Below are 20,939 nucleotides of genomic sequence, written 5' to 3'. Positions count from 1 at the left end.
GGAGGATGGGTTAGCCTGGTGATGGGTATTGAGGAGGGCACGTTCTGTATGGAGCACTGGGTGTTATGCACAAACAATGAATCATGGAACACTACATCTATAATTAATGATGTAATGTATGGGGATTAACATAAGAATAAAAAAATTTTTAAAAAAAAGAAGATCTGAAGAATTTATCTGAGATCTCAGATTACTCAAAGCCAACTCTGGCACTTTCTAAATTTCATGATTATAACCCTTACCTTACATTGCTCCTAACAGGTAACTATTAAAGACTTTGAAGTTGAAAGTGATATGATGAAGCTTTTGTTTTAAGAGATAACTTTAATAGCATAGAAAGAAGAGAGTTTATATAAAAAGCCATCAAAAAGAGAGAAAACCAAACTAATGCATCGTATCAAAGTCAAGGTGAGAAACCAAATGGAAAATAAAATTTGCACAAAGTCTTAAGATGAGAGTTTAACAATGGGTAAAAGGAGACCTAACTGAAACATATATAATTGATTTTTGTAATTCATATGCCTGTGTATTTTCCATTGACCTCATTTCCTTTCCTGATATCTTTCTGGTTCATCATTGTAAACTCAATGTCTGGCATCAACCCAAGTGAGACAGACACAAAAAGTTGTTAGTTGACAAGTGATTCAGCGTGGCTTTTAGTTCTCTATTGTTCTTTGGTTGTTTGATTTTTTTTTTTTTAACCAGCATTCTGTTCTCTTCAAGGAATTCAATATTGAAGCCTTACTCTGAGTAAATATTAACTCATGTATTTCTAAATGATCTTTATTATATTTTAATCTCATAACTGCCAAAATTACTATGTTGAAGACAGATATTTTTTTAACAATTCAGCTTCAGGCTGAATTACAACAAATAAGTTAGGAACATTGATAGAAAACCGGAGACACTGAAAATTGTTCATCCGAGCCATTGGGCAGTCTCAGATTGCCCCAAGGGCCCAAGTTCTCCAAGTACTTATCTACTTTACTCTGTTGTTATCCCTCAAACAGTTGAACAAGTCAGACTCTGAAGGGTTGTTATACATCTTTCTCAAATGTATATGTCAAAGGAAAATAAGCAATCATCAATAACTCTGATCAGAAACAAATAATAAAATTCAAGGCATATACCCTTTTGACATGAGGTCAGTATTGTCACCTCCATTTTAGGAAAGAAAATGCAGTAAGCATCACCTTCCCCCATGATACACAATACGTGCACTATGAATAGAGAGTCAGTGTGGTCAACTTTACTACCGAAGTATGGCAATGATTTTTCATGGTGTTAGCATCTACTATTTGGAAAGAAGGATTGAATAAATGCACACTCTCAAGAGAGAAGCCAGACAAAGCTTTTGGAATCCCTAATTAAGTTGTGAGTCACTCAACTCATATCTAAGTAATAATTTTGATGTTGCAGGCTGCTATGATATTTTATAAACCCAGAAAGAAGAGCAGAAAACTATTTCTTTAGAGACACCAGGATTCAATATGTTAACTGATGCCTTTTGAGACCCATAGTGCCCCAAGAAATAAATAAAGGCCTCTCTAATTCTCTTTCCACTAAGAGGTCAAGGGTATAAAAGACTTTCTGAAACTATGTAAATTCAGCTAGGAAACATTTGACCATGTTCTCATGAATTGCTTGTTCTGTTGTCCTCATGTTTTAAAGAAAATGTTTGCTTTTCCTAAATGAGTCCAAAAATAAATGGTTTATTTGACCTGTTTAACTAACTAGCAAACTTAGTGAGGAAACATTAAAAAAAAAGAAGAAGAAGAAGATTTGAACAAGCAGTGAGGATACCTATGCAGGAATTACCCCTTCAAAGCCCTTGCCTCATTCACATGAGTATGAAGGAAGTCACCACACAAGTACAAAGAAATCACACTCCCACATGAGCAGAGAGTCTCCACCCTCCCCACGATCCCATGGTCCCCATACTCCCATCAATCAGCTGTTGCAAGTACAATTACATTGCAACCACAACTGATTGGTTCAAGGGTAGATAACTGCCTCATACCAATGAGTCTATTTCTTGGATTTCATCATGTACTTGGGACAAAATTAACCCAGTCCCTTTCAGGTGACCAACACTGTAATGCATAAAACTAAAAACTGTCCACAGCCATATTTTCTCATCTGTAGAAAGACTGACCTGTGGTGAAAGAGGAGAAAAAAAGCCGAGGTGTGAAAAAAGCAGAATGGAAAGACAGAAAGAGCCCTGAGAACATTTCAATCTTCAAATTCAGTTTCTCCTAAGGGTCTGATGTCTTCAAGTCCTTTAATGGTTTTTTGTTGTTGTTCAACTTTCCCTCATGACCTGTTAGATAACCCAGCATGTTTGCAATACAGTCTTGTTTTAACAAGTTGGTTCTTCCAGCCCCCAATAATAGTTTCAATTTCTGTATCAGTAAGTACAGATTTTGTTGAAGTAACACAGAAACTTCAAATGACTCTGAAAAACAAAATTCAAATTTTGTTCTCATCTCTTTACTATAGAACCCAGGCTGATTAAACAGCCATCGTCTCAAATATTGCTGGTCACGGTGGCAAAGGGAAAGAAAATTTTTGAAGGTCTCACTTTGTTTAGCACTTATGGGTCAGAAATAGTCACAGACCTATCCATCCACCCAGGGGCCTGGAAGTACAGGGGGAGAACTGTAAATATTTGGGAAATATCTCTAATCACCACCACACCCACATCTCAATGTTATCAGCATGGAAGCTGAGATTATTTCCATCAAATATACTATGTACTGAAGCAAGGAGAAATTGCTCGTGGTACTCATTTTGTTGTGGGCCACAAATGTTCAGATCCTCAGCCATCATGTCACTTTTGCTCAATAACTCAGAACTAAGGTTTGCTAATTTAAAAAATAAGATAGTTTCAGCACCAAATGGCAGATAATGCCAGTGCTGCAGCAGAAGCCTGGAAGCCCCTGGAATGGAAAGCCACGGGGCTTCCACAGAGGTTTCCCTAGGGCTTCTGGGCTGGGGTTGGGGAGGGATTGGGGTGAGCCTGGGTGGGGCAGAGGCTGGGAGCTCAGGGAGGCAAGGACAAGGATAAGGAGTGGATCCTTGTCACCACGCTGGACCACTTGGTCAAGGGAAGATCAAGTCCCTGCACGAGATCTATCTTGTCTCTCTGCCCATCAGGGAATCTGAGACCATTGACTCTTTCCTGGGGGCATCCCTCAAGGATGAGGTTTTGAAGATTATGCCTGTGCAAAAGCAGACCTGTGCTGCCCAGCGGACCAGGTTCAAGACGTTTGTTGCCATCGGAGACTAGAGTGCACATGTTGGTCTAAGTGTTAAGTGTTCCAAGGAGGTAGCCACTGCCATCCATGGGGCTTCCATCCTGACCAAGCTTTCCATCATCCCCGTACAGTGAGGCTACTAGGGGAACAAGATCAGCAAGCCCCGCACTGTTCCAGGTGAGATGACCGGCCTCTATGGCTCTGTGCAGGTGCACCTCGTTGCCACCCCCGGAGGCAATGGCATTGTCCCAGACCCTGTGCCCAAGAAACTATTGATGATGGCTGGGATTGATGACTGATACACCTCGCTCCCACCAGGGGCTGCACTGTTACCCTCGGCAACTTGGCTACAGCCACTTTTGATGCCATTTCTGAGACGTACAGCTATCTCACCCCTGACCTCTGGAAAGAGATTGGGTTCACCAAGTCTCCCTATCAGGGATTCACTGACTGTCTTGTAAAGACCCACACCAGGCTCCAGCTGTGGCCACCACATAGTTTTATATGAGAAAAAGAAAGTGAATCAAAGCCTGTTAAAATAAATAAAATTCAAAAAAATAGTTTCAGCTGTGAGTTTTCTACTTATTTGAATGAAGCTAGTGAAAGGAAATTGTTTAATTAATTTTTGTGTTTTGATGCCGAAGTGTTTAACATGTAGACAACACAACTGATACTAAGGTTGAAAATTACATAAGACACACAGTAACCATTATTTTGGAATCCAGAATACAAAAAGCAACCCTCCACCCACCCAGCCAATCTACATTAGACATATAGTGTGAACAAAAAAATAAAACTTTGTATTTAAAAGCGTTTTGAAGTCTTTTGTTACTTCAACAAAATCTGTACTTTTTAGCTGATTCAGAAACAAACTATTATTGGAAGCTAGAAGAATGCTAACAGTGACAAAATATTTAATAAAAATGCTGCCAATTATAACTTGGAAGGCAAATGAGGTCCCTAATGAACTTTCACATATCAGAGAAAATGCTATAAAAAGGATGTTAGTAGGGGCGCCTGGGTGGCTCAGTCCCTTAAGCATCCAACTCTTAATTTCAGCTCAAGTCATTATCTCAGGGTCATGGGATTGAGCGCCACATCAGGCTCTGCGCTGGGTGTAGTGCCTGTTTGGGATTCTCTCTCTCTCTCTCTCCTTCTGCCCCTCCACCCACAACCTCCACGCTCTCCCCCTCCCTCCCACCCTCTCTCTCTCTCTCTCTCAAAAAAAAAAAAAAAAAGAAAGAACGAAAGAAAGGAAGGAAGGAAGAAAGAAAGAAGAAAGAAAGAAAGAAAGGTAGTAACATGTGTTTGTTTAGCTGGCTGAACTTGACAAGGCACAAGAAAAAGATAAGCCCAGAGAAAGAAATAGAGAATATCTAGGAATTTGGGTATGTGTAGGGGTAAAAAAGACTATATTTTATTATGCTAAGCAGTAAAGGATAAAACTGTGAGGATCTTTGAACCAACTAAAATTCAGCCTTGAGTAAAGGATGGAATCAAGGGCGTGACCATAACACCCATTTGTCAAACCTCTGAATGAAATAAGGTGTCTCAGAGCAGAGATCCATTTAATTTCATGGTAACCAGTATATACCTGCAGTTGAGCAAAATAGTTCAGAGAAAAGATATTAGACGTGTGGTTCTCCCACTGAAGGCTGATAGACTGAGAAACTCATAAATAATTTGAAAGAAAGTCACAAGATAAAGAAAGCATAAAAGTATATCAAATGTAAGAAATGTCTGGGAAAGAACTGTAGGTGTGGCTATTGGCACATAGAACTGAGTAGGAGCAAATAGATAAGGATCTCAGTGAGTTTTTAAAGTTATATTGCCAAAGAAACTGTGAGCCTGTACTAAAAACGTTTACGGTACTCAAAATTCAAAATGACACTTGGATCCTACCAGTCTATGACTGAGAAAGCTGTTCAGATCTCAAGAAGGGCATGTTCTAAAATACCATTTCAGGATTATGGAAAAAGAAGGATCTCCCCAAGAGGTAGACTTGGGGAAGATCCAAGGAGAACATCAGGCTGGGGAAATACTCCAAGGGTATGGGTTAATCAAGAAGCATTACCCACTCCCAAAATAGAGGGCCATCACAACATCTGCCAGGTAAGAGTTCAGAATTGCTACAGACCAATGACTGGAGATTCTTATATTCTTTTCACTTAGGAACCAAAGTGTTTATTTCAGTTATCCTGTCTGTATTCCACTAGTGTATATTGGGCATGGGGATGGGAGCATGTAGTGGATTGAATGGTGGTCCCCAAAAAGATAGGTCCACATTCCAATCACCAGAACATGTGAACATGAACCCCAAAAAGGGGTCTTTGTAGTTGTAATAAAAAAATGACTGACAGCTTGTACTGAAAGTGACAAAGACAGGAAAAAATGAAAGAAGGCCATGGGCCTTCCAAAACTCTACAGTCAGGAAATTGGTTGATAGAGCTACTCAACTGCAAACACATGTTACCCCACAAAAAAAGGAAAGATGGCTACAGGGGCAGAGCCATAACAGGTGGCACAGAGACCAGTCGAGCCATCATGGGCCCAGAGGGTGGAGTATTGCCACAAAGGATTACTCTCTAGCTTTGGAACCTAATGGAATTTCCCCTGCTGGACTAAGACCTTGCTTGGGACCAGTGACCTCTTAGTTTTCCCCAATTCCTCCTTTTTAGAATGGGAATTTCTATCCTATACTTATCACACCATTGTGTTTGGGGAGCATGTAACTTGTTTCCTAGTTTCATGCATTCTTAAATAGAGAGGAATTTTTTTTCCCAGGATGAAGTATACTCAGAGTCTCATCCATAAACAGATTTAAATGGTTCAGGTCACGACAGTGGGGATTTTTTGAACTGATGACATTTGGATAAGATTGGGACTTAGAGCTAATGTTGTTGTTATGGGCTAAAAAGTTGGAGAGTTTTTGGGATTTGAATGTATTTTGCTTGTGGATGGATGTGAGTTTTGGCCAGAGGAAAGACTAGAGTGAGCTGCAATCATATGTTCTAAAAGATATGTCCATATCTTAATCCCTCAACCTATGAATGTGACCTTATTCCAGAAAAAAAAAGAGTCTGCAGATGTAATTAAATTAAGACTCTTGAAATAAGGGGCGCCTGGGTGGCTCAGTTGGTTAAGCAACTGCCTTCGGCTCAGGTCATGATCCTGGAGTCCCTGGATCGAGTCCCGCATCGGGCTCCCTGCTCGGCGGGGAGTCTGCTTCTCCCTCTGCCCTTCCCCCGTCTCATGCTCTCTCTCTCTCTAATAAATAAATGAAAAAATCTTTAAAAAAAAAAGACTCTTGAAATAAGATCATCCTGGATTCTCCGAGTGAGCCCTAAATCCAATGACGAGTGTCACACAGAGAAGGATGCACACACAGACAGTAGAGAAGAATCCACGTGAAGACAGAGGCAGAGAATGGAGTGGTGTAGCCACACACTAACACCTGCAGATGCAAGACACTGGACGAGGCAAGGAGGGAGTCTCTCCCAGAGTCTTTGGAGGGAGCACAGCCCTCCTGACATCTTGATTTCAAACTTCTGGTCTCCAGAATTGTGAGAGAATAAATAAATTTTAAGCCACCAATTATTGGTAATTTGTTATGACAACCATAGGAAACTAATATAGGACATAAGACATTTTAATTTAGTTCATAGAGCTGCACATCAAGATGAGTCACATCCAGATCTGATGTGGACACCACTGAGCATTACCATCTAATATAGAGACTGCCTTGCATCACCCATAGCCCCTAGACTTTCAGCTGGTGTCCACATAGAATTTTTGGGTTGTCTCCCATGGGGTGGCATGAGAGTACTTTGCCTGTGGGAGGGAAAATGTGCCAAATATTTGTTAACCAAAAGAGTGCACTGTGATGGTCATAAGTGTTATTTCCCAAGGTTTTCCTGTGCTTTGGCTTCCAGGCACATGGTAGGATTTCATTTCTCAGCTCCCTTATAGTTGGATTGAGCCATATAATAGTCCTGGCCAATGAGCTGGGAGCAGAAATGACAAGTCATTCCAGATGTTCAAGAGACTGTGGAGAGGCTAGCTTTTAAAGGTGACTAACAGAATATGATAAACATAGTTAGGGTAAAGTGTAGTGTCTGGGGGATTCAGAAGAAAGTTTAAGCACGCAGGACTAGATCAAAGAAAGCTTCATGGAGGAGGCAGGATTTAAGACAAACTCTTAAAGACTGGAAGGGCTTCAGCATGTAACAATAGTAGGGTAGTGAGTAGGTAATGGGTAGAAATAAGTCTCCTCCTTATGACCATGCATTTAAGGAATCCCATAGCTATTTATAAGCCACCAGACTCAAGCTCCACAAGAGCAGAGACTTAATCTGTTTTCTTCACTGTTGTATTCTCAGCACCTGTAAGAGCAGAAGGGGTGTTCAGTAAATATTCATTAAATAAAATGAATGCTGTCTGCCAAGTGTCATTTACTTTTAGTGGCATGCCTTCTTCAGCCACCAGAAGCTGGAAGAGGGGAGGAAGGATTATCTCTAGTAGCTCTGAAGGAATCATGGCCCTACCAACATCTTTATTTCAGCATAGCAATACTAATTTCAGACTTCAGATTGGCCTCAAGAACGGTGACAGAATAAATCTCCACGTTTGTTTCAAGCTACTAGGTATGTGGTCATTTGTTACAGCAGCATCAGCAAACTGATACAAAGCCCAAGGAGGTTCAGTGACTTGGCTAAGGACTCACAGCTGAAGAAGAGTAGACAGAAATCAAACGCTTAGGTTTTTGTGGTGCTCTTTCCACTACAGCATTTATTTTTTTTATAGTTTTTTTAAAGATTTTATTTATTTGAGAGAGCGAGAATGAGAGAGAGCGAGCGAGCACATGAGAGGGGGGAGGGTCAGAGGGAGAAGCAGACTCCCTGCTGAGCAGGGAGCCTGATGCAGGACTCGATTCCAGGACTCCAGGATCATAACCTGAGCCGAAGGCAGTCAACCAACTGAGCTACCCAGGCGCCCCTCCACTACAGCATTTAGACTGAGAGGATTTTTATTAAAAATTCGAGGGTTAGAGGTGGAAATGGGGGTGAGAGGGAACAGTGATGAACATATTAGAAATGATCATTCCAGCACTTCCCCAGCTCTCTGCCATAACCATTTGGTGGCTTTTAGGACCCCAATTTCACAGTGGAAGAGCAGGTTTCTAGGACACTGAACTGGCATCCACTTCTCCAGCCAAGAACATGAGTCAGCCCACGACAGTGAGCATTGCTGGCCAAAACTTGATGAGCCACCTGTTTGTCTTTTCTTTTTCTCTGCTCCAAGTTTGCAAGTGGATCAGCATATTTTTCAACAGAAGAGATTCTAGAGTTTGACGCACAAAATCTATAGAGATTAATGGCCCTTTTAGGCTGGAATATAATTAATTGACTAAAATGATGAATGTGGCAGAGAGCTGCAGTTTGCTGTTGCAGGGCTCACTGGGCACACCCACATCAGGTAATCTTCATCAAGTCCTTGGCTCCCCAGCTGGTGGAAAGCATGTTGCCCTTGCTCTTTCCAATTCACAAGGATAGTAGGACACATTGCATTAAAAAGCTCAGAATCTAAGAGCCCCTGATTGGAATGCCAAGTTTCTCATCCCCAGGGGAGTCTGAGGAAAAGGGAAATCATCAGCCTGGCTCAGGAGTACCATGGTGCATATCAGTGAGGGAACAGCTAGAATCTCCAAGCTCCCAAACCCATGTATCCCTACACACAGGACTTGGGTACATCAAGTGACCAAGGGTGAAAGAGCACTGTGTTAGGGGTCAGGCGAACCAAGGTCAGTCCCAACTCTCCAAAACTTGCCTCGGCAATTCACTTGGCACATCTGAACCTCCACTTTCTTATCTGTGAAATGGTAAAATTAGGGTCCTTAAAGTTCTTCCTAGGGAACCCTCATGCACTGTTGGTGGAAATGTAAATTGGTTCAGCCTCTGTGGAAAACAGTAGGGAGGTTTTTCAGAAAATTAAAAATAGAACTACCTTATCGGAGCGCCTGGGTGGCCCAGTTGTTAAGTGTCTGCCTTCAGCTCAGGTCATGATCCCAGGGTCCTGGGATCGAGCCCCGCATCAGGCTCTCTGCTTGGCGGGAAGCCTGCTTCTCCCTCTCCCACTCCACTTGCTTGTGTTCCTGCTCTTGCTATCTCTCTCTCTGTCAAATAAATAAAATCTTAAAAAAAAAAAAAAGAATTACCCTATGATCCAGAAATCCCACTTCTAGGTATATATCCAAAGGAAATGAAAACAGGATATTGAAAAGATTTCTGTACTGCCATGTTTATTGCAGCATTATTCACAATAACCAAAATATGGAAACAACCTAAGTGCCCATCAATGGAAAAGTGGATAAAGAAGTGATACATACACACACACACACACACACAGGAATATTATTCAACCATGAGAAAGATGGAAATCCTGCCATTTGGGATGATATGCATGGACCCTGAGGGCATTATACTAAGCGAAATAAGTCAGACACAGAAAGACAAATCCTGCAGAGCATCACTTACATGTGGAATCTAAAAAAGAAATGAAAAAAAGTCAAACTCGTAGAAAAGTGGTTGCCAGGGACCAGGGTAGGGAAAATAAGAGATGTTAGTACAAATGTTCAGCTATAAGATGAATAAGGTCTGTACACCTGAAACTAATAAAACATTGTATGTCAACAATACTTCAATAATAAATTTTTTAAAAAATGAATAAGGACTGAGGATTTCAGGTAAAACATGGGACTATAGTTGATAACACTGATAAGTGAAATCTGTTAAGGGAGTAGAACTGAAATAGTTTCACAAAAAAATATATATGTGACATGGCAGATGCATTAATGAACTATATGGGGGGAGTCCCTTCACAATGTATATGTATATCAAATTACCATGATCATGATGTACACTTTAAATATCTTACCATTTTATTTGTCAATTATACCTCAATAAAGCTGAAATTTTTTTTAAAAAAGAAAGAAATGAAAAAAAAAAAGTTTTTTCCTGGCTCTAACAACTAGGGTTCTACATCCAGGTAATTAACATAACCTGGACCGAGACATCTGAACAGATGCACACAGCCATGCCCCTTGACTACATCCTTTAAGTCCAATGGGCATGAAGTAGACAGGGACTGGGATTCTCATGTGTGTGACTGGAGTATCCAGACACAGTGTTCTCTGCTTTGCAGCTATTTCTGAATCTTATGAATGCATATGCATTTGTTATTTCCCAGCAGAGCTTGGCTGCAGTGTGTATCACCAATCTGTCGATTTTAGAAGTATCTATCTGCTCTGTTGGAAGAGAGAAGAAACATCATTATTAAGTGAAAGCCTTAGGGTCTTTACAGATAGAATTACCATCAAGAAGGCCTCGCTTTCCCAAAGTAATAAAATTTTAAATTCTATACTCCCATCCCTAGATAGTATAAGGAAATTCTCAGCAAAAGGCAGTTTGGTATAGTAAAAACAAATAAACAAGAAAACATACAATCCCATGCAATCAATAGGCAAATGAAAACTTGTATTCAAATTCTAAATGTTCATTTTACTAAGTCAACAAGTGACCCTTAGTTTGCAAGGGGAGACATTCTAGCTATTTAGGTCAGTGGAAGACATTTTTTTAAAATTTTATTTATTTGAGATAGAGTGAGGGAGAGAGAGCACAAGGGGGGGCAGAGGGAGAGGGAGAAGCAGACTCCTCGCTGAGCAAGGAGCCCCATGTGGGGCTCGATCCCAGGACCCTGGGATCACCAACCGAGCCAAAGACAGACGCTTAACCGACTGAGCCACCCAGGCACCCCAGTGGAGGACATTCTTGATTTGAACCCCAGCTCTTCCATGTACTAGGAGTGACAGTGGTCAAATTAATTTTCTCAGACTCAGTGTCTTTATAAAATGGGGGATAATAATGATTTCTTCACAGTATTTTCAGGACTCAAAGGAAATAATCAATGTAATAGACTTTCTGCAGTGCCAGGAATATCTAAGTTCTCGGTAATCAGTAGCTGATTTTACCAAAGATTGAGGACAGCATGAGTGATGAATATAAATGGAAAGTGTATTTAAATGACTATTTCAAGTAGTTTGGCTAAAAAGGGAAGGAGAAGAGACAGGGGCGCTAAGGGGATGCGTGGAAGTAGATGGTGTGGCTGATGCTTTGTTGTTGTTGTTTGCTTATTTGGCAGTTATTGTGTTTTTGGTCTGATGATAAGTGATGGAGTAAGGTCCCAGGGGTTAGGAGGGATGGAATCCAGTAAGTTTAGTAGGAAAAGGGACACCTCTTCCACTGAAATATGGGGACAGGAGGGAAGCAGAAGCAGTAGATGAGAAGAAGCTGGATTGGTGGAGGAAGATGGTGAGGGTACCCTTGCCTGATGGCCACAGTGTACCCTAAGAGCTGAAGATTATGATTCTCTGAGGGAAGTGGCAGCTGGAGGCTTGAGGAGAGTCACAACCATTCCAAATGTTGTTAGGAGAACAACACATAACAACACCAAAAAATGTGTTTGCTCGTTTGTCCCAAGAAAGTTCACGTGGGACACATAAAAGACCTGCCAGGTAAAACCAAAGACTCAGCAGAGGTTGAAAACTGAATTTGTAGGACACAATTCTATAAAATTATTAACTTTTTCCCAGCAGAGAAAGAAAGTCTTTCCAAATGTATGAATAGAGAATATGGGTCATCCAGGTGCTTCAGGAATGGGGTTTGGCTGAGTGATTGGAGTAAAATGACAATAATACTACAAATCATTTTGTCATGTGCATATGCTTCTCCAGAGAATAGTTTAGTGTGGACAGTTCAGAGCATGCAAGTTTAGGCATCCATAAAACAGGAATAATAGTGTCAATAACGGCAGTTTTTGTTCATCACTCTTATTGTCCTAATGAACAAAAAACCTTAAAAATGGGGTTTGTGTTAGCTGATCACACTAAAAAATATCACAATGATATTTTAAACTTCCCTGCTTCAAAACTGCTCTTCCCAGGGTCTTTCCCATCTCTGTGAATGATGTCACCATTTACCTATTTGCCGGCACCCTGGATTCGGCTCTGCCACTCTGCCCCCTGCCTCCACATCCAACCCCAACCTGCTACCTCCACATCTGAAATAGTTTCTGAATGTACCATTTCTCACAATCTCCTACTCCAGGGCTTGGCAGACTATTTCCACAAGGGCCAGACTTGGTCCCCGGCCATTATCTGCCTCACTGGGCTGCCCCTGAGCATGTCCCATCTTTATCATCTGTCTGCCTTCTACAGTCTTCTCCCTGAGTTGACTTTTGCTCCCCTGTGGCCCATTCTTATAGTAGGAAGAATGACCCTTTTGGAAAAAAATCAGATTATCTTGCTTAAAATCATGCAATGGCTTCCTGTTAACTAGAACAAAGCAGTCTCCTGGCTTCGGGAGCATGTCGTGATCTGGAGCACCTTCTACCCCCGCCTCCTCTCCCACCGCCCCCCTTTCACTAACCCCTCTCTGCTTACCCTGTCCATCTGTCCTTTGAACTCCCCCAGCCTCTTCTTGACTCAAGCCATGCTGTTTCCTCTGCTAAAAATGGACTTCTCTGGGATGATTCTTCTTTCCCATTTATACTAATATCACCTCCTCAGAAAACTCTTTCCTGGTCCATCTGGCAGACATACTCCTGTGCACACCCACCCGTCCCAACCACTCTGCGCCCCTCAGCCTGCTTAGCTTCTTCCAGCCTAACAACCTGAGCTCATTCCATTTATTTACTTATTTATGTGCATACCAAAGTCTTCTCCATGGCCATAAACTCCATGAAGGACGGGATTGTGTCCCATTTGTTGGTGTATCTGTAATCTCTGTAATATTCCTGGCAGATTGCAGGCATTCAAAAAATACTTGAGTGAAAGGAAGAACGAGCAATGCATCAATGATCAATGTTCAATGGTTTAAGGATGACATTCAAAGCCAAAGGTCACTCTCTGGTCTCTCATTTCTTTTCCACTCTCTCACTGCCACTGAGTACTTGAAAACATTTCAAATGTTTGGAGCTACACCGCACACTGTGAAGTCTTAATCAGGAAAAAGACTCCATGCTAATAAATTTGCTATCTAATGATCCAGTATCATCATTGCCATGTTTTAACTCAGTCAAGAAGCAAGTTTAACTTGGACAAGTTCAAACATTGGAGCAATTGTGAGGGCTTGCTTTTTTTTTTTTTTTTGGTCCTATGGGTCCTCGAGGATTGTTCAAAATCAACAGAGATTGTTGGTGCCAGGACAGAGTCAGGAGACCTCAGCCTGTCATTTACTGGATGTGGGACCACAGACAAAGTACTGAGCTTTGGCCTGTCATTTACTGGATGTGGGACCACAGACAAAGTACTGAGCTTCTCTCACACTCCCTTTCATCATTGATAAACTGCACTACAGGTAAGATGATACCACAGAAGCACTGTAAGGGTTAATCCAGTTCTGTCTATAAAAGTGCTCTGTAAACTCAAAACTGCTGTCAAATCTCAGTTGTTTTTTTAAAAGTTTGCTGCCTTTGCCCAGGTGGTCTATGCTGTGCAGAATCCACACAAGACTTATTTTGTCTTCAGAACACAAGATCTTTGTGGATTTTTAATGTGTTACTGATCTGGGACACATTCGCATTTTATTAGGAGCCTTCAATTAATAGGGGGGCTAAAAAAAAGAATAAATGAAATGCTGGGAACTTTAGGTACCACCAAATGAGGGCAGGGGAGGGGGATTTTATAAAAAGCACAAGTTCTGAGGTTAGACCTGGCCCTAAATCCTGCTTCTGCCATTTCTTAGTTGAACAACCTTGGAAAAGTCACTTCACTCTGGGTTTTGGGTAACGAACCTGTACAGGGAAGATAGTAATTCTTACTTTAGGGATTTGTTAAAAAGATAAAATGAAAAAATACGTGTAAAAAACACCTGGCCCCATGCCCAGCTCATAGGAGGAACAGAGAAATTTTGGTTGTCCTTTCTGTAATTTATAGTGGGCAGGATAGCAACTGCCACTTCTATTCTGGAGGGAAAAGAGCCCCGAAGAGAGTATTCTTCAAGAATCTTTGAGCTCAAGTGGGATGAAGGAGGACTTCAGCCATGGGCTGATGCCCAGGGTGGGAACCTCCAGCTTCCTCAGGGGAATCCCCCAGGAGGAAGAGAGGAAATGGGCCTGTCTGTTTCTCAGATGTCCCCACATGTGTGGTTTCATAAGCAACATTTCAACCTTAACCAGAACAAGTTGGGAGAGCTCCTGCCCTGCCTCCAAATCCAACATTTCCTGACTTACATCTATCTGTGGAGCCAGGGACATTTTCAAAACCCAGTACTCATTCAGACACAAACTACGTAAATATGTGGGACAGGAAAGTGCCAAGCAAGGCATACATGCTGCAAGGAAGTTACAGGTTGTACCAGACCTGGTATTTCAAATTTGCGCAATGATTGTTTTAGTTACATTGGAGGCTGCTGATGAGTGGTAGAATTATTTCCTGTTTGAGAGAATGTTCTTGTTCTTTGTTTCTCTGTGTTCTCTCTTCCAAAAGGAATCTAATCATTCCTTCTGATTAATTTCTAACTATACATACTTAGTAGAATTAAAAACAGGTATATGTGCCAAATAAGGAGGCATCAAATGAGCTACATCCTAAAATAACATTCTTGTTTTCAAAGACAGAGTATGGCTGCCTTAAGGAGACCTCATCTGAGTCTATAACAGGACAAAAGGTAACAAAATCTGGACTGGGCTCAAAGGTCCATAAAGTGTGGTCATTGTTGGTGATGGGTCAGTGGGGCCCTCACCACCCTGAGGATGGCATACTGGCTCAGTCTTACTTACCAGGGAACCTGGAGCATGGTCAAGCAACAGCTTCTCATTAAGAACCGAGGACTGAGGACTGTCTTGGGTTAGAGATGAGGAATGTCTGATCTAAGCCAAGTGAACAAAGCCCTCAGGGCTAGCACCTTGGGTGTTCTTTTTCAGAGATACGTTACAGGTTGTTTCAAGCCACGAACAAAATTGCTCCTGAAAGGAGATTTGGGTGTTTAGGGCTAGCAACCTGAAGTGAATTTCTTGTAACAGATATCTCCCCAAAATACCTCCACCGTGTTATCTCCTTTCATTATGTCTGCATAAAGCTAAGAAAAGAAACTTGTTGAATGAATCATCCCAACTAGTTACTTGGGAAGAGGGACCGGAGTGATGGTTTCTGAAGTGTCCAGTTTTTTAACTGCCTTGATGAGGAAATGAGAAAAGAATTTCCTAGGAGAAATTGTCTTTCCTTCATCAGAGACAATCCCTATTTTCATGGTGCAGTAAGACCCTAAAATTGGGGGGTACAAGCCTGCTTTTTGGGGGGGCTGGCTAACAGATAGAACTGGTGTCCTACAAAGACCTCTGGGCTCTAGGCTGACAACCTCAATGTTATGACCTTGTCCTCTCCTCTGCTAAGATCAGAGTTGGAGAAGGCATTCTACTACTTATCTTAAAGGCATCGACCTCAGCCATTCACAGATATCTAAATCTTATTTTCTCTTAAATCTTTAAACCACTATTTCTGGTATTCTTCCGAGGTGAGAGTACATAGGCAAGAAAGAACAATGAATTTATTTATTCTATTCATGTGCTTCAACCAGGTAATGATTCATACTCATGATGATAAAATTCAAACAATGCAAAAATAAGTCCCCCTCATACCCCAGCCTCCCAGTTGTCCATATTTTTCCTCTGAGAAATCCAATATTGACAGTTTCTTCTTTTTGTGCATCCTTCAAGAGAGAGCTTATATATACAAAGCATCCTTTAAAAATGCAAATGGGCTGGGGCACCTGGATGGCTCAGTCGGTTAAGTGTCAGACTCTTGATTTCAGCTCAGGTCATGATCTCAGTGTCGTGAGAGCCCAGCATAGGGCTCCATGCTTGGCGGGGAGTCTGCTTTGGATTCTTTCCTCTCCCTCTGCCCTCCCTCCCCGCTCTCTCTCTCTCTCCTCTTTCTTTCTCTCTCAAATAAATAAATTTTAAAAATGCAAATGGAAATGTAGTATATACACTCTTCTGCATTTTGCTTTTTTTTCATTTACTAATTTATCTTGGAGATAATTTTGTGTCAATAGATCTACTTTATTCTTTTTAATGGATGGATTATTATATTAAGTATACCTGTTATAGAAATGTACCATAATTTAACTTGTCCAGTATTGATGAACATTTAAGTTGTTTCTAGAATTTTGCTATTATAAACAATGTTGCCACTTGTATGTTGGAGCAGGTGTAATTTTGAGCAAAGATGAATTTGGTCAGGATCTCAGGCCTTAAATCATTGGTCAGTTGCCTGTCTCCACAGTGTGTGCCAGAAAGAACATCAGAAGCACAAAAGATTAAGCTGTTCTTACCCACTCCCTACACACACACACACATAATAATAATTAATAATAATTAATAATAATAATAATAAAGAAGATTAAAGGAAGCTTTGGGACATGATGGTCATGCCTTGGCCTTGATGGTGGTGATGGTTTCATGAGTGTATATTTATCTCCAAACTCATATTTCAATATGTGAAGCTCTCTACATGTCAATCATACCTCAACAATGTGGTTAAAAAAAAGGAAGTGCTAAAGATACTCTGACCAAATGCATATGCTCCATCATTGGGGTAATAAAGTGCTTACAAAGACAGCTGCAATAATTCTACCCATCCCTGTATGCACACTTCTTTGCAATGGCCTTCACTATTCCTCGCATCCTGAGGGACAGTCCATTTCTCTACACCTTCTATCTGACCTCACCTTGCGATTGTTTTCTACAATCGAGAGTAGAAAACGTGACATTATGAAGGTTCCAGGTCCCGGCTTATTGCCAGTGTTGTTCTGCGCTAGGAATGCCCGAGGCCCTCACTTGGGCCATACTGACGCCTAGCGAGCCCTACACTCGTTTCCCCCAACCACTACTAGGGCCGAGCTTGTGTCTTCATCTGCCCTTGTAGTTCTTGTTATGATTGCAATGTGCACCTCAGCAAAGCCATCTGGGGTCTTTGAAGAACAAGATTTGTACTCATAGGTCCTGGAGGATACATGGCATGCCCAAGGGCCACCCAGAAAAGTCTCAGCGAGAGAGTTGTGGGGAGGGTGAACCTGGGGCTCTGCCTCTATTAGGGTCCAAGGGTGGGGTAGTGTTTCACAGGCTGACTCTTTATTGGTGAATTTAAAACATAAGAGCAGGAATTAGGGCAAGGGGAGCGAGAAGCTTGGCCACTCCTGAGTTAGCTAGGTTCCCCAGGGCTTTCTAAAAAGGGAAATTCATGAGGGGGCACGGGGGGTCCTACTTCCTTATCTACTGGTTTTGCTAGTCACTGTGTCCCACAACTGGCACTATTTTGGAGAGGGATGTCTTTGAAATGGATGCCTCTGCCATCAGGAGCTTAAAGTCAGGCCATGATGCTACAATCAAAATGCTTAATGCCAGGCACTTACACTGCTGCCATCTTCCGGCTGCCCCAGCTTCTCCCGCTCTCTGAAAATGCAGCCTGACACCTGGGAAAGCCCAGTGAGGCCTGCTGAGGGTGAGAGATCACGTGAAGGCCAGCCGGCCCCAGCTCCAACTTCCAGCTGTGAAAATGGCTGCTAGTTGAGCCACTAAGTTAAGGGTTATTTGCTAAGTAGCAATAGACCACTGATACTAGTGGGTAAGCATCTGCCCCAGCCTCTATCTCAGGGATGTTCAGATCATGGGCTCCAGACTCCCCAGGACAACCACCTGGACTGCATTTTAAAAATGCAGATTCCTGGCCCTGAATTAAAATTCTCAGGTTGGGCCTATGAATTTACATTTCAGCAGGTTCCCCAGATGGTTCCTTTTTAATGTAATATTGGATGCATGACTTACATGCTACCTTTATGTATTATATGAGGTTGTGAAGCAGAATAAGAAGCCCCAATAAACCCTCTACCATCTTAAGAACTAGAAATTATCAACACCTTGGTAGTCTCCTTCCCTGTCCCCTTCCATTGTCTCTCCAACTAAAGAGGCAACAACATCCTGAATTGGGAGTTCATTATACCCTGTGTGTGTATTATATATAAATAATATTTGTATAATATATATTAATTAATATTAGTATTATATAATTAATATATTATGTTAATGTATAATTAATATATAATATATTATTATACGAATATTCACATACTATATATAGTCAGGGGGAATACGTGTGTTCATATCTGTGTATATAATACACACACAGGGCGCCTGGGTGGCTCAGTCGTTAAGCGTCTGCCTTCGGCTCAGGTCATGATCCCGGGGTCCTGGGATCGAGTCCCGCATCGGGCTCCTTGCTCGGTGGGAAGCCTGCTTCTCCCTCTCCCACTTCCCCTGCTTGTGTTCCTGCTTTCACTATCTCTCTCTCTGTCAAATAAATAAATAAAATCTAAATCTATATATATATAATACACACACATTCACATACCGCATATATTTAGTTTTGCTTATTTTTAAACTTCATTTAAGAATTGTACCACAGTACCCGGCAAAGCAGAAGATTAGAGTGATAAGGGTATGATCTCTAGTGTTAAGCTGCCTGTGTTCAAATTCTAGCTCAGTCCTTTAGTATCTGTGTGACCTTAGGCAATTTACTTAATGTCTGCATGATTTGGTTTCCACTTCTATAAAATAGGAGTAATAATAATATCTAAACTTTTAGGGTCTTGGTAGAAGTAAATGAGCTAACACATGTAAAGTACTTAGACTAGTGCCCTACACGGAGTAAGTGTTCTGTCAGTATTACTATTTTTATTTTGAAATTTGCTTATTTCGGCCAGCACTATGTGTGTGGGACTCAGGAGTGCTCTGCGTATCCCTGTGGTTCATTCTTGTACAGTTGCTCTGAGTGTCCGTGTGGTAAGTAACTGGACCGCGAGTTATATATCCATTCTCTACTTAATGGATTATCATCATTGTCTCCAGTTCTTTACTTTTACAACAATACTAGTACGAACATTCTTCTACACATCTCCTAGGAGACGTGCAGACTCTCCTCTGGGGTGTGTGTCTAGGACTGCGGTTGCGGGGTCATAGATGGGTGGGGCCAAGCGCTTCCCGTAGCGCTGGTATCAGAGCCAGGCTCTAGACTCTTGTTTCACATCTGCACCACTATTTGGTTTTATCAGACTCCAGAATTCTAATGCATTTATTTTTTCTAGAGATTTTATTTATTTATTTGAGACAGAGAGTGAGAGAGCACGAGCAGAAGGAAAGGCAGAGGGAGAGGGAGAAGCAGACTCCCCACTGAGCAGGGAACCCCATGTGGGGCTCCATCCCAGGACTCCGGTATCATGACCTGAGCCAAAAGGCAGATGCTTAAATGACTGAGCCACCCAAGTGCCCCTAATGCATTTATTTTTGAGGCTTAGAGAAACATTCTGGCTCAAGATTTTGGTGAAAATGAGGTATACCTTTTGAAAAAAAAGTGAATAATTTGCCTTCGTTGACTTCACACTTGAGGAAGCCTAAAGGCCTTCCCTCACTCCTTCTCAGACCCTCCCTCCATCACCGCTTCCTACTGTAGTTCTTCTCTGCCCCCCAATGCTGTACCATGTGTCCCCCCTACTTCCCTGACCACTCTCTCCTTTCTCCTCCCTCTCTGCTGATCTCACTTATCCCCTGCTGCCCTTCCAGGCTGCCTGGGTTTGAATCCTGACACTTTTCAGCTCCCCACTGTGTAACTACAGACAAATTTGTTAATCTTTCTGTGTCTCAGTTTCCTTAGCTCTACCTCACCTGGTACAGTGAGCATTTGATGTAAAGCACCCAAAACAGGGTCTGGCATGTGTTAAGTGCTCATTAATATTAGCTGCCATTATTCCCTTCATCTTAAGTTTGTAGGGCAGCAGACTCCGAGATCTGCATGCAGGAGATTTACTGGGGAGTGTCCTCTGTATCAGCACCCTGGAGAGTTGTCAGAAGCAGAGAGGGCAGAGAACCATGACTCAGTAACAACAAAGGTCTCAGCCAATCCTGCAGGAGCTCTGGAGCTGATGGCCTTTCAGAATCCCCCAAACTGCGGCCTGAGGTCAAGCCTTTCATCTCCCACATCCACCAGTCACTGGGTGCCGGCCTGGAAAAGGGACAGTTGGCTAAGGCAGCTCTCTTCAGCTTTTTTGAAGACAATGGCCAGAGACAGCTCCAGCTGAGGGTGGTTAGCTTCTAACCCTACCAGTGGCCTGGAGAGAAGGGCTTCAGTCCTAAAGGGGGTGGGGTCAGCTGTCCACTGCAATATTCACTATATTTCTTCTGTATTTTCTCCCATGGAAACCACTCAGGTTATTTCTTGCTTTTAAATTGTATTAAACTTTTTTCTCCTTTGTCACAGGTTGCCATATGGTAGCAAAAAAACCCTATGTCATGAACAGATATTTTTCCAAAGAAGACATCCAAATGGCCAACAGACACATGAAAAAGTGCTCAAAATCGCTCAGCAACAGGGAAATCCAAATCAAAACCTCAATGAGATATCACCTCACACCAGTCAGAATGGCTAAAATTAACAAGTCAGGAAAGGACAGATGTTGGCGGGGATGCGGAGAAAGGGGAACCCTCCTACACTGTTGGTGGGAATGCAAGCTGGTGCAACCACTCTGGAAAACAGTATGGAGGTTCCTCAAAAAATTGAAGATAGAACTACCATAC

General features: G+C 41.9%; 1 pseudogene; it reads left to right on the top strand.

The window, feature by feature from the left end:
- Window positions 1–2,907: 2,907 nt before the first annotated feature.
- Window positions 2,908–3,765, top strand: LOC115936700 (small ribosomal subunit protein uS5 pseudogene; annotated as a pseudogene).
- The last annotated feature ends 17,174 nt before the right edge of the window (window positions 3,766–20,939 follow it).

The sequence above is a fragment of the Leptonychotes weddellii genome, chromosome 6 (genome assembly GCF_054177405.1).
Source record: "Leptonychotes weddellii isolate Sample4059 chromosome 6, ASM5417740v2, whole genome shotgun sequence".
In the NCBI taxonomy this organism is placed as follows: domain Eukaryota; kingdom Metazoa; phylum Chordata; class Mammalia; order Carnivora; family Phocidae; genus Leptonychotes; species Leptonychotes weddellii.
This window is presented reverse-complemented; position numbering and strand designations above follow the sequence as displayed.